The sequence below is a fragment of the Myxine glutinosa genome, chromosome 6 (assembly GCF_964187855.1).
Source record: "Myxine glutinosa chromosome 6, kmMyxGlut1.1, whole genome shotgun sequence".
Classification (NCBI taxonomy): domain Eukaryota; kingdom Metazoa; phylum Chordata; class Myxini; order Myxiniformes; family Myxinidae; genus Myxine; species Myxine glutinosa.
In genome coordinates, this window is record NC_136266.1 from 43,204,842 (window position 1) to 43,216,888 (window position 12,047).

The 12,047-nt window shown below is 42.5% G+C and overlaps 1 protein-coding gene across 1 annotated transcript in view; it reads right to left on the minus strand.

The window, feature by feature from the left end:
- Positions 1-12,047, minus strand: part of LOC137416518 (ephrin-A2) — a 339,219-nt gene that overhangs the window by 19,283 nt on the left and 307,889 nt on the right. The gene's annotated exons all lie outside the window — the stretch shown is intronic.

The following is a 12,047-nucleotide window of genomic DNA, read 5'->3' on the forward strand; positions in this document are numbered from 1 at the left end:
GCAACTCTAATTCCTATTATTAGATTTACCAAAATCATGACCTATGTTTGTTTATTGTTTTTTTTTTCCAACTCGCATAGAAGATCCAGATCCGTCGCTTTGCTGATGGGATATGCTGATCTTTGTATAAGTGTTAAAAATGATTGTTGTTGTTAGTGCCCTCCTTCCTGGTGTTGGCTTATGCGGGGAAAAATGCTCTGTGGGGAAAAATGGCCTCTAAAGCTGGTTCAGTGCCCTCCTTCCATCTACATTTAGATATTTACCTCCATAACCAAAGGTGGATTGAGGTTATTCTTTCACCCCTGTCTGTTTTTCTTTGTCTATCTGCGAGCAGGATATCTGAAAAAGTTGTGGATGGATTCATACTAAATGTGGTCGAGAGGTTGGGTGTGTGACAAGGACAAATTGATTAGATTTTGGTGAAGATCTGGATTCGGATCTGAGAATTTTTAAAGTGATTTTTCACCATTGAGCGATAGGGCGAAAAACGATATATAGCATGAGATCTCAAAAAGATATGGATGGATTCGGAAGAAACTCGTTGGACAGGTAGGGTTTGTGAAAAGGACAAATTGATTCGATTTTGTTGAAGATCCAGATCCAGACAGGAGAAGAGAACTTTTAAAACGAATAAGTGATTCTTCACCATTGAGAGAAGGGCCTAAAACGATACACAGTACTGTATAACATGATATTAACAAAAGTTGTGAACGGATTTTGACAAAACGTGGTTGATGAGTTGGGTAGGTGACAATAACAAGCCGATTAGACTTTGGTTTAGGTCCGGATGACGATCCAGCATACAGTATCCGTGGGATACAAAACATAAGTTGTTCAGCCTTGCGGCGGTATGTGCTCGACCGAATGCTGTTCTTTTTCTCTTGCTATGAGAAGTATTATTATATACTAGTAAAAATCCAGTCAAAATTACGGGTTGGAACAGTTTATTTGACAGTACAGCCTCGTGTGTGTGCCAAGGTCTGAAGCCTCTGCCAAGCATCAGGTGTTCTTATATCATTATTTATTAGACATCCTATGGAGGGAAATTAAGCTTGGTGTTGGCTTAGCGGTTAGGGTGCCGGCTTAGGATACCTAGGATCCTGGGTTCGTAATCCCGGTCGATCGCTGAATTAACGCCAGGGGGGTTGACTCAGCCTGTCATGCCTTCCGAGGTCGGCTAATTGAGTACCAGCTCACTGGTAATTCCCTGTTTGTCGTTAAAGGCGGCAAAAAGGGTTGGCGGCAGGAAGGGCATCTGGCCGTAAAGCATTGCTTCAAAAAGGGAACCGAAAAACAACAACAACCACGGTTCCCGAAAAAGGCCAACCCCCGCTTTGCGGGGAAAAATGGCCTCTAAAGGTGGTTAATGAACCCTGTTGTCAGGATGTCTTCCTGTCCAGCTCAATGTCAGTTTGCTCATATGAAGAGTTGGACACCTTATGCTGTCCAGCCATTCCTATGAGCCTTGACCGAGGTATAAAACGTCCACAGTGACTATTAAGTATTTGTCTGAAACTACACTCAATGGATAAATAATCTAACATACCAGTACATCAAGAAAGTAAATAGCAACTTCGTCACACTCCATCCCCAAGACACTATTTTATCTCTGTCAAATTCAGATAATAATTAATTATATTCTTAATATACGGTATTAAATAACACAATTGCTTCAATACAATACACTGGTCCGTTAGTTGGAATTTTAGGACAATTTCTGCCGATTGCAGCCGTCTATTTATTACCTCTGCCACCGACAGTGTATGGAGGTTATGTTTTCACCCCTGTCTGTTTGATACTTGCAAAATCGATTATTTTTCATTTATATTGGTCATTCGACTTTGTTATTCCGTTTGTCTGTCTGTCTTGTCTGTTTGTCTGCCTGTCAATCGCCTACAGGTCAGAATTCTAAACCGATCGTCATGAAACTTTACCAAGCTGTAGAGTTCGTTACAACTGAGAAGAATATTGATTTTAAAGTCAAACGTCATCTTGAGGTCAAATTTCTAAAATCATTTTTCATCTGATTGACTTGAACATTGAACAGAATTTGCATGTTGGGTCACTGAATTGGAAAATTAATTATTTTTGAGGTGAAATTGTCAAAGGTCAACTCAAGGTCAAACTTCTAAAATCATAAATTTTCATCCGAAAAAGAATCAATTTTCATCCAATTAATTTGAAAATTAAGCAGCAATTTGGACAGTTCATCAATTAATTAGGAAAGCAACTATTTTTGAGGTCAAAGGTCAAATTAAGGTCAAACTTCTAAAATCATCAAATTTCATCTGAAAAATCATCCGTTTCCATCTGATTGAGTTGAAAGTTAAAGCACAATTGGATAGTGCCTCCTTGATCTCGCAAACCAACTAATTTTGAGGTCAAAAAGTCAAAGGGCAACTCAAGACCAAACTTCTAATATAATCAATTTTTGCCTGAAAAAGTCGTTACTTTTCATCCTATTAACTTGAAAATTAAACAGCAATTGCATAGTGCATCACTGAAGTTGGAAAGCAACTATTTTGAGGTCAAAAGGTCATTTCAAGGTCAAACGTCTAAAATCATAAATTTTGATCTGAAAAATAATACATTTTCATCCGATTGACCCAAACTTTGATTAGGATTGTCAATTTTAATCTTAATGAAATGGACAATTTGATGTATCCATGGGAACATTTGTGGCGGAGGCGGAGGGGGGGGGGGAAGGAGGGGATTGGGCGGATCTAGCAAGTATCGTGCTTCAGCACGACGTCTTTATTGCTTGTTTGTAAACAGGACGTCACAAAAGATTGTGGACGGATTCGGACGAAATTTGGTGGAGAGGTTGGGCATATCACAAGGACAAAAATATTCGTTTTTGGTGAGGATCCGGATCCAAATCTGGATCTGAGAATTTTTTAAAAAGTGATTCCTTACCATTGAGAGATACAGCAAGAAATGGTACATAGCATGATATTCTCAAAAAGTTGTGAACGGATTAGGACGAAACTTCGTGGCCAGGTTGTGCATGAGAGAAGGAACAATTGATTCAATTGTGGTGAAGATTTGGATCCTGATCCAGATCAGATATTTTTAAAAGTGATTCTTCACCATTTAGTGATAGGGTTAAAACCAATACATAGCACTATATCTCAAAATGTTTTGGATGGATTCGGACAAAACTTGGTGGACAGGTTGGGTGTGCGACAAGGATGAATGATTCCATTTTGGTTAAGATCCAAATCCGGATCAGGCTAAAAGGTTTTTTAATTTTTAAGCGATTCTTCACCATTGAGTGATACGGCCAAAAATGTTATATAGCATGATATTTCAAAAAGTTGTGGATGACTTATGACAAGAGTAGGTGGATGAGTTGGTTAAGTGACTAGAACAAGCTATTACATTTTGGTTCTGCTCCGGGATTCAGATCCAACCTATTAGTGTTTTGTTATCAAAAATCATAAACTGTTCAGCTTGGCAGAGATATGCTCTCTACCGAGTGCCGTTCCACTTACATATGAAACATGGCACCATTTCCCCTAAACCCATATTTCCCCACCCCCAGCCAACCATCAACCAATAACCTCACTTTTTATGCTAACCATGCGTGGTAATAATGGTTAGCGTGTCCGCTCTGTGACTGGGAGGTTGGTGATTCAAAACCCGGCAGAATCATTACAGACTTGAAAATGGCACGAGCTGCTTCCTTGCTTGATGATCAGTATTTAAAAAGGATAGAGCATGGACAAGCAACCATACATTTGCAACCATTGCATAGGCTTTGATGGGCCTAATGGACTCACACCTAAATGTGTGAAGTCATACATTAATACTCCATACATACCCCGTCCTTCCGTTCACTCTTATCTTTCTACAATCTACTTTCCCTTCTCTCCCAACTCTTCCCACACTTCCTGACTATCACTATCTCTCTTTCTTTCTTTCTTTCTTTCTTTCTTTTTCTCTTTCTCTTTCTCTTTCTCTTTCTCTTTCTCTTTCTCTTTCTCTCTCTCTCTCTCTCTCTCTCTCTCTCTCTCTCTCTCTCTCTCTCTCTCTCTCTCTCTCTCTCTCTCTCTCTCTCATTCTCTCTCTCTCTCATTCTCCTCCTTTACTCAATTATTATTTTCCCAGATTTAGCCTGCTCCTCTTCCTCCACCCCAACCCCAAACTTTGGACAAGCTCAAAACCTGAACGTGGAAATAATTTAAATGTCCCACATAAAGTTATACATTCACTTGATACATTATAGTTCCCTCATTGTTGATATTAAAGGAGAGAAATGATTTTGCATTTCATGCTGAAAAGTTGCTGCGATCTCAAAGTCTTTGCGAAAGTTGTGTTTTATATTTATGTCAGGATGGTCGATCCCAGATTATCGTATACTTGAAAGTTTTTCCCATTCATGACCCAAAGGACCCAAAGGCAAAAACTTTTGCTGGAACGTTTCTAACAACCACGTTGTCAGGTTTATCATCGGAAAGTTTCTCACATATTGAAAATTTAAAGGCTGGCTTAGTCTTGCCAAGTGATTTTGTCATATCAGGAAAACTAAGCTTGTTTGTATTTTCATCAAGGCTGGGTCTAATGAAGGTAACAGGTGGATGGAACCATTTTTAGGTGTTGGCAGCAGGATTTCTTTATTCCATAGCATGATTTGTGATTCATCCATCAAAGATAAGGTGACATGCCGAGAACAATTAGTGGCAAAATCAATCCCTAATCGCTGCGATTTGTTTCAATACATTCAAATTGGCGGCCTTCTAATGAACTGAATTTAAACCAATTTCAAAAACTGCTGGAAAGGCTGGATGTGCCGATGCCAATGGAGCATGACACAGGGGTTGGGAGACCTACGGAAGGTAATGTATGAAGGAAAGTGCATTTGCCATCACAACAGCTACTGTTAAAAGGAACAGCAATACTACAAGCAAATGTGATATTTACCTTTTCCCCAAAGTTATTGAGTTATCATACACTACCGGTCAAAAGTTTTAGAACACCTCAATTTCTCCAGTTTTTATTGAAATTTACGCAGTTTAATGTCCAGTGAATAACCTGAAATGGTACAAATGTAAGCAGTAAACTGCTCGAGGTTAAAAAAAAAGTTTAGGTTAGCAAAAACGGGAAAATAATATAAATTACACAGTTATATTGTAAGAAAAGGCCTTCGTCAGGGAATAAGTAATGGGTTAACAACTTACAGCTGTTCTGCAGCAATGTAAGTAAATTAAGCCTTGAAAGTTGATGCAAACAATTCCCTTAGGTGTCCCAACCTCTGCTGATTACGTGATTACAAACCCCTTGTCTGTGTAAAAGCAGTATTGGAACAGACTGTTATTACACCCTCTGAAGCATTATTTGGACAATATCGCACTGCAGGAAGTAGTATATTGGAAACTGGAGGAAACTCTGACAGGAAGAGATCTGGCAGACCCAAAGCCAAAACAGAATCAGAAGACAAGTTTCTGAGAGTCAACAGCTTGCGTGATAGGCGGCTCACAGGACAACAGCTTCAAGCAGAGCTTAACACTGGTCGAAGTAAGCAAGTCTCAGTTTCAACTGTGAAGAGAAGACTTCGAGCTGCGGGTTTGACAGGTCGAGTGGCAGAAAGACAGCCATTGCTAAGATGGCAAAATAAGAAAAAGAGGCTTGCCTGGGCCATGAAGCACTGCCAGTGGACTACTGAAGACTGGAAGAAGGTCTTATGGACCGATGAATCAAAATTTGAAATCACTGGTTCATCGCGCAGGGTTTTTGTACGCCGTCGAGTAGGTGAAAGGATGGTTCCTCAGTGTGTGACACCAACTGTCAAACATGGAGGAGGAAGCTTGATGGTCTGGGGCTCTTTTGCTGGATCCAGATTCGGCGACTTGCACAGAGTGACTGGCACCCTGAACCAAAAGGGCGACCACAGCATTTTGTATCACCATGCAATACTCTCTGGTATACGCCTTGTTGGTCAGGGGTTCATCCTACAGCAAGATAATGACCCTAAACACACCTCCAGGCTATGTCAAAACTACCTTCGAGGAAAAGAACAAGACGGTAGGCTTCAAATCATGGAATTGACCAGCACAGTCTCCAGCCTTAAACCCCATCAAGCTGGTTTGGGATGAACTGGACAGAAGGGTGAAAGCAAAGCAAGCTACAAGTGCAACACATTTGTGGGAACTTCTGCAACAGTGTTGGGAAGAACTTCTCGAACAATATTTGATTTCCATTGCAGAAAGAATGCCACGAGTGTGTTCGGCGGTTATACCTGCAAAAGGTGGCTACTTTGCTGAGTCAAAAATTTAAATTAAATTTTGTTAAACAAAATGAATCTATGATTTCTTTTCTATCTCCAATTGTTTATTTCTTCTATGCTTAATTTCAGAGTACATTGAGACATTAAGCTGCTTAAATTTCAACAAAAACTGTAAAAATTGAGGTGTTCTAAAACTTTTGACCGGTAGTGTATATGTATATATATATATATATATATATATATATATATATATATATATATATATATATATATATATATATATATATATAACTGTGAGAAATAGTAGAAACTCCACAGTATGAGCAGGGCGTCTCATTTGCATTAAATAAATAATCGGGAGATTAAATCAGACGCGGACGTAGCTTCAGGACATCGATCTTTCATTTTCGACAAGCTTTTGACCAACAAAGGTCTTCTTCTTAGTCTTCCCCAAGTTCAGCGGAATATATATATTTGCTGGAAAGTGCCATATATATATATATATAAACACACAGAGAGTAGCCACAAAGTCCCCATGCATAATAGTGTGTCCTCTGTTACTTATTTGTTTTATTTGTTTTCCAGGTACGGCTTCAGCATGATGGACACAAGTGAGTATACGATAGAAGAGAGACTGATTACTTGTGTTTGGGTTCATGACCACGTGCTAGAAGGAGCAAGTTTTGAAGACATAAGGACAAGATTCCAAAAAGGTTCGATAAGCCAGCTCCTACGTGTGACACGATGCGGGTGTGCGAGAAGAAGGCTTTTTCAACAGGGAGTGTCCTTTATTTGACTTGTTTAGAGCAAGGCTCTTCTGCAGCAATTTCCCACCATAAAATCAAGATGAAGTGTATTTTTTTTCAGATGAGTGTTTTATTTACCTCAGCAATCGATCCAGGAATGTTTATTTTTGGTGCAAAGAAAATCCTCATTTTTATGAGGAAATTGAACAGCATCCTCCTCGTGTCATGATGTGTGTGGGCAGCAATTGCATAAGATCACTTGATACGGCCATATTTTTTCGATACAAGTGTCAATCACACTGCTTATTTGAACATGCTTCAGACGTGCTTTTTTTTTTTCTTTTTCTTTTTTTTTGTATACTGAATCGAGGCTCGTGAAAGAGCTAACATTTATTTAACAAACAAAAGCAACCAGACAAACAAAATATACAAAAAGAGGGAGCGGAAGACAAGATGGGGAGAGAAGGGGAAGCACACAACCACAACATTTGAGAGCAGGGAGAAGTGTGGGAGGGAGAGGGCTTGGGGGGAGGAGGCGTGGGAATGGGGGGGGGGGGGGAGGTATAAAACACAAGGGGACCGAAATTAGCGGGGGTAGAAAATATCAAGCTTTTGGATGGGGGAGGATAAGAGATGGTGGTGAACAGCTGTTTTAAAGACCTGGAGGGTGGAGTGGGATTGAAGAGAGTGAGGGAGTTTGTTCCAGAAGCGGGAGAAAAGAGGAATGAAGGAGTGAAGGTGAGCAGAAAGTCTTGATTTTGGCAGTTTAACCATAAGAGGGTTGCAGGCAGATCTTGTGCGACCTGTAGGAATATTTGGGGGACAGAGCCCAGAGAGAGCTGGGGGGGGGCAAGGCCAGAGAGGAGTCGGTAGAAGACGGAAAGACCACCAACCTGCCTGCGGTGAGTGAGTGAAAGGCCCTTGGAGTTAGCTTCATCGCGGGAGATTCGAATGATTCTGAACGCTTTGGTTTCAACAGCGTGAAGACGAGCTAGGTGTGAGGCAGAAGCACCAGACCAGAGGGGAGAGCATTATTCCATAGAGCTGCGGATGAAAGCCTTGTATGTGGTGAGGAGCTCAGGTGTGCCAAGGAAGGACTTCGCACGACGGAGGATGCCCAGTCGGCGACTGGCTTTGGAGGCCAGATTTGAAATGTGGTTTTCCCAGGAAAGATCATGGCAAATAGTGAGACCCAAAAGCTTGAGTGACAGAACTTCTTGGAGAGGATTATTCAGAAAGTGGATGGGAGGGTTGTCCAGTCGGTCCTTTCGGAGAGACATCGTAAGAGTGTGAGATTTATCAGGATTGAAAGACATGGTCCATTTGTTTGCCCAGTCTGTGATTTTGTCCAGGTCTGCAGAGAGTGAGGATGCTGCAGACTGCCAATCTGAGGGATGAGGAATGGAGCGACAGAGAGTAGAGTCGTCAACAAAGAGATAGAGAGGATTTTCAAGAGAATCAGAGAGATCATTGATGAAGACCAGAAAAAGCACAGGGCCCAGAACACTACCTTGGGGATCTCCAGCCTGAACAGGAAGAGGAGATGAGAGAAACCCATTCAGGGCCACACGTTGACAACAACCAGAGAGGAAGTCCGCCAGCCATGCGTGGAGATTTCCATGGATACCAAAGGAGGAGTGTTTGGTGAGCAGAGCAGGGTGCCAGATCGTATCGAAGGCACGTGAAATGTCAAGGGAGACAGCTCTAATTTCCTGTTTGGCGTTGAGGACCTCCATCCATTGTTGAGAAAGCAGAAGCAGCATGTCCAGAGTAGAGTGACCAGGTCTGAAACCAAATTGATGATCAGAGATCAAGCCATTGGAGAAGAGGAAAGATTTCATATCCAAAGCAATGATGGATTCCATGACTTTGCTGATAATTGGGAGAAGGCTGATTGGTCTGTAGTTGCTAGGATCTGTTTTTGCACCTTTTTTGTGCAAAGCGGTGATGTTGGCTGATTTCCAAGCAGATGGCAGATGACCTCGAGCAAAAGAGAGGGTGAAGAGAACAGAAAGAGGGAGTGAAAGAGCGGAAGAACATGATTTTAGGACCCGTGGGCCGATGCCGTCAGGACCAGTTGCAGAATCAGAGTCGAGGGTTGACAGAAACTTTTCCACCTTGTCAGGAGGAAAGGACACAGAGTCCAGGAGCCGCTGGGTACGACTGGGTACAGTGGGTACAGAGAGGGATGGGTTTGGGACACAAGATTTAGAGGCAAACACAGAGTTGAGGCATTCAGCTTTTTCACGTGCGGAGTCAGCCGTTAAGCCGTTTGAGGTGAGGGAGGGGATGGAGGGGGAACAAACACCAGAAACAGATTTGACCAGACGCCACCAGGATTTGGAAGAGGGAGACAGATAAGAGAGTTCGGTCTTGAGAACGGTGAGATATTGTTTCCTGGCTCTCCTGAGGGTGGACACACACTTGTTTCGGGCTTTGTGAAAAGAAATGAGATTTCCTTCCGTTGGATTTGCTTTCCAGGAGACGAAAGCAAGTTGTTTCAGGGCAACAGCCTCACCACAAGATTCCGTGTACCATGGACGGGAGGAAGGGTATGACAACTGAAGATGAGATGGGATAAATCTGTGCATGAGAGAGAGCAATCTACTTTGAAAGAATTCCCAGGATGAGTTGATGTCAGAGGCGGTAGAGATGGGAGACCAGTCCAGATGATTGATGGCTGCTTGAAGACCGTGCCAGTTGGCCTGAGTGAAATTCCAGACTCGTCGACGCTGAGGAGGCTCTCTGAGAATGGTCAGAGAGATGTCCACTTTGACAAGCACATGATCAGATGAGCCGATTAGAGCAGAAGAAGAGCAGCAGACATTTTCAGGGAAGTTAGTGATAACCAAATCCAGAAGAGAAGATGCTCCGTTGACTGAGATCCGGGTCGGGAAATTGACAGATTGTGTCAGTCCCAGTGAGTCGCAGAAGTCCTTTGCTGAAGAGCCATGGCTAGTGAGAGAGGTACCCACACCCAGCCAACTGGCATGGTGACAATTGAAATCACCACATATGAGGAAGAGAGAGTTGGGATGGGTAGATAGAAGTTGGTCCATATTATCAGACAGCGAGATGTAGATGGAGTCATCACTGTTTGGTGGACAGTACAACACACATATGAACAAAAGGTGGGAGCGAAGGGGAAGCCATAGCCAAAGGTATTCCTGGGGGTGAGGTGGAGAGAGGGCAGTGGAGGGCGAGTGAGGAAGAGAGTTTTTTATAAAGATAGCAACCCCACCTCCGGGACGAGGCTCAGGTCTATCATACCGGAGGAGGGAGTAACCTGGGAGAGATACCAAGGCATCAGAGACATCATGAAGGAGGAAAGTTTCTGTTAAGCAGATCACATCTGGTTTGTCAGAAGCAACCTGTATGGAGAGATCAGTCAAGTTTGAGCGAAGGCCCCGGATGTTTGAGGTCCATACCGTTAATGAAGAGGAAGGGGGAGCATCGGGTACAGAACAGGGGGGGGGGGAGGGGTAGGGTAAGATGTGGAAGAGGAGGAAGAGGTAGGCAGAGCTGTTGAAGGTGTGTCAGAGATTTCAGAGATTTCAGAATAGCTTGGAGAAAGGGAAGAATGGGGCAGACAAAAGGTTTGATGGAGATTGGGTGAGGCACAGTGAGGTGTTATTTGAGAAGGGGGAAGAGCGAGGCAGAAGGTTGGGGGAGATGAAGGTGAAAGTTGGAAGGGGGAAGAAGCAGGGAGGATGCTTTGAGGAGGAGGGGTGAGAGGGGAGTCTTAGAGGGGAGGAGCGAGGGAGAGTCTCAGAGGGGAGGGGTGTGGGGGGAGTTTAGGAGGGAGGGGAGGGAAGGGGCAAGGGGGGAGATTTGAAAGGGATGGGTGATGGGGAGGATTTGGAGGGGAGGGGTGATGGGGAAGTTTTGGAGGGGAGGGGGGATGGGGAAGTTTTGGAGGGAAAGGGGGATGGGGAAGATTTGGAGGGGAGGGGTGAGATTGGATTTTGAAAAGTGTACGATTCATGGGAAACGAACATTTTTTGCAAAATGAGTTTGAGACCTTCGAGTCAAAAATACGTTTGAGGACGCTGAAGGAGGGGTGGAGTTCTGGATAGTTTAGGGAATGTAGAAAAGAGGAACTGTAAGAGATGGTATTATATATATTTTTTGGAATGAATAGATTTGGTGAGCAAGACGAAAGCATCCTTTTGTAGGAGAAGAAGAAAAAGGTGTTATAATATATGAGAGAAAATAGTTGTTCAGGGGAGAGATTATACATTTCTAACCACGTGATCGCGTGATCGCGAACAACGTGAACGAAGAACGAACGAACAAATAAGAACAACAAATAAACGAATAAGACCTGAGAAGGAAATATTTTTTTGGGTTTTTTTTTTTTTTGAGTAGACATATTTGTTCCACAACTGCGTGAGAGAGAGGTCTCGAGGCAACAGCTATCCTGCAACAAGACGGTGCACCAGCACATTATGGTCTCGCAGTTAGAGAATATCTTGATGACAAATTCAGTGGACGATGGATTGGACGTGGATCTGAGATAGTGTGGCCTCCTCGAAGTCCAGACTTAACAACATGTGACAACTGGCTTTGGGGCATTGTGAAAGAGGAAATTTCTCATCTTTTCCTAACAACAGTTAAAGACCTCAAAACAGCTGTCAGGTCTGCTTTTATGACCTCCAACCCTCAACATGGAAGAAGATATCCAGAAGAACATGGAGAAAAAAATATTTGTGTGGAGAATGGGGGGAGCATACAGATAAATTATAATTAAATTCTAACTGCGTGCATGGGGACTTTGTCGCCACTCTGTGTGTGTGTATATATATATATATATATATATATGTATATATATATATATATATACAGACTTTGCATTTAATATGGATTATTTTTTTTATTCTTGACGGGTTTACTTTCTGAACTCAGTATATCAATCTGGTGAGTTTCTTTCACACTTCGGTGATTTCTTTGTCAAAAGAACCATGTCACTGATTGTCTTTCGCAGCAAGAAGTCAATAACAGGATAATATCACAGGTGGCGTGACAAAATGTAAGGACAGGTACATTTTACGATTGGCTTCACAATCAGGTATAAA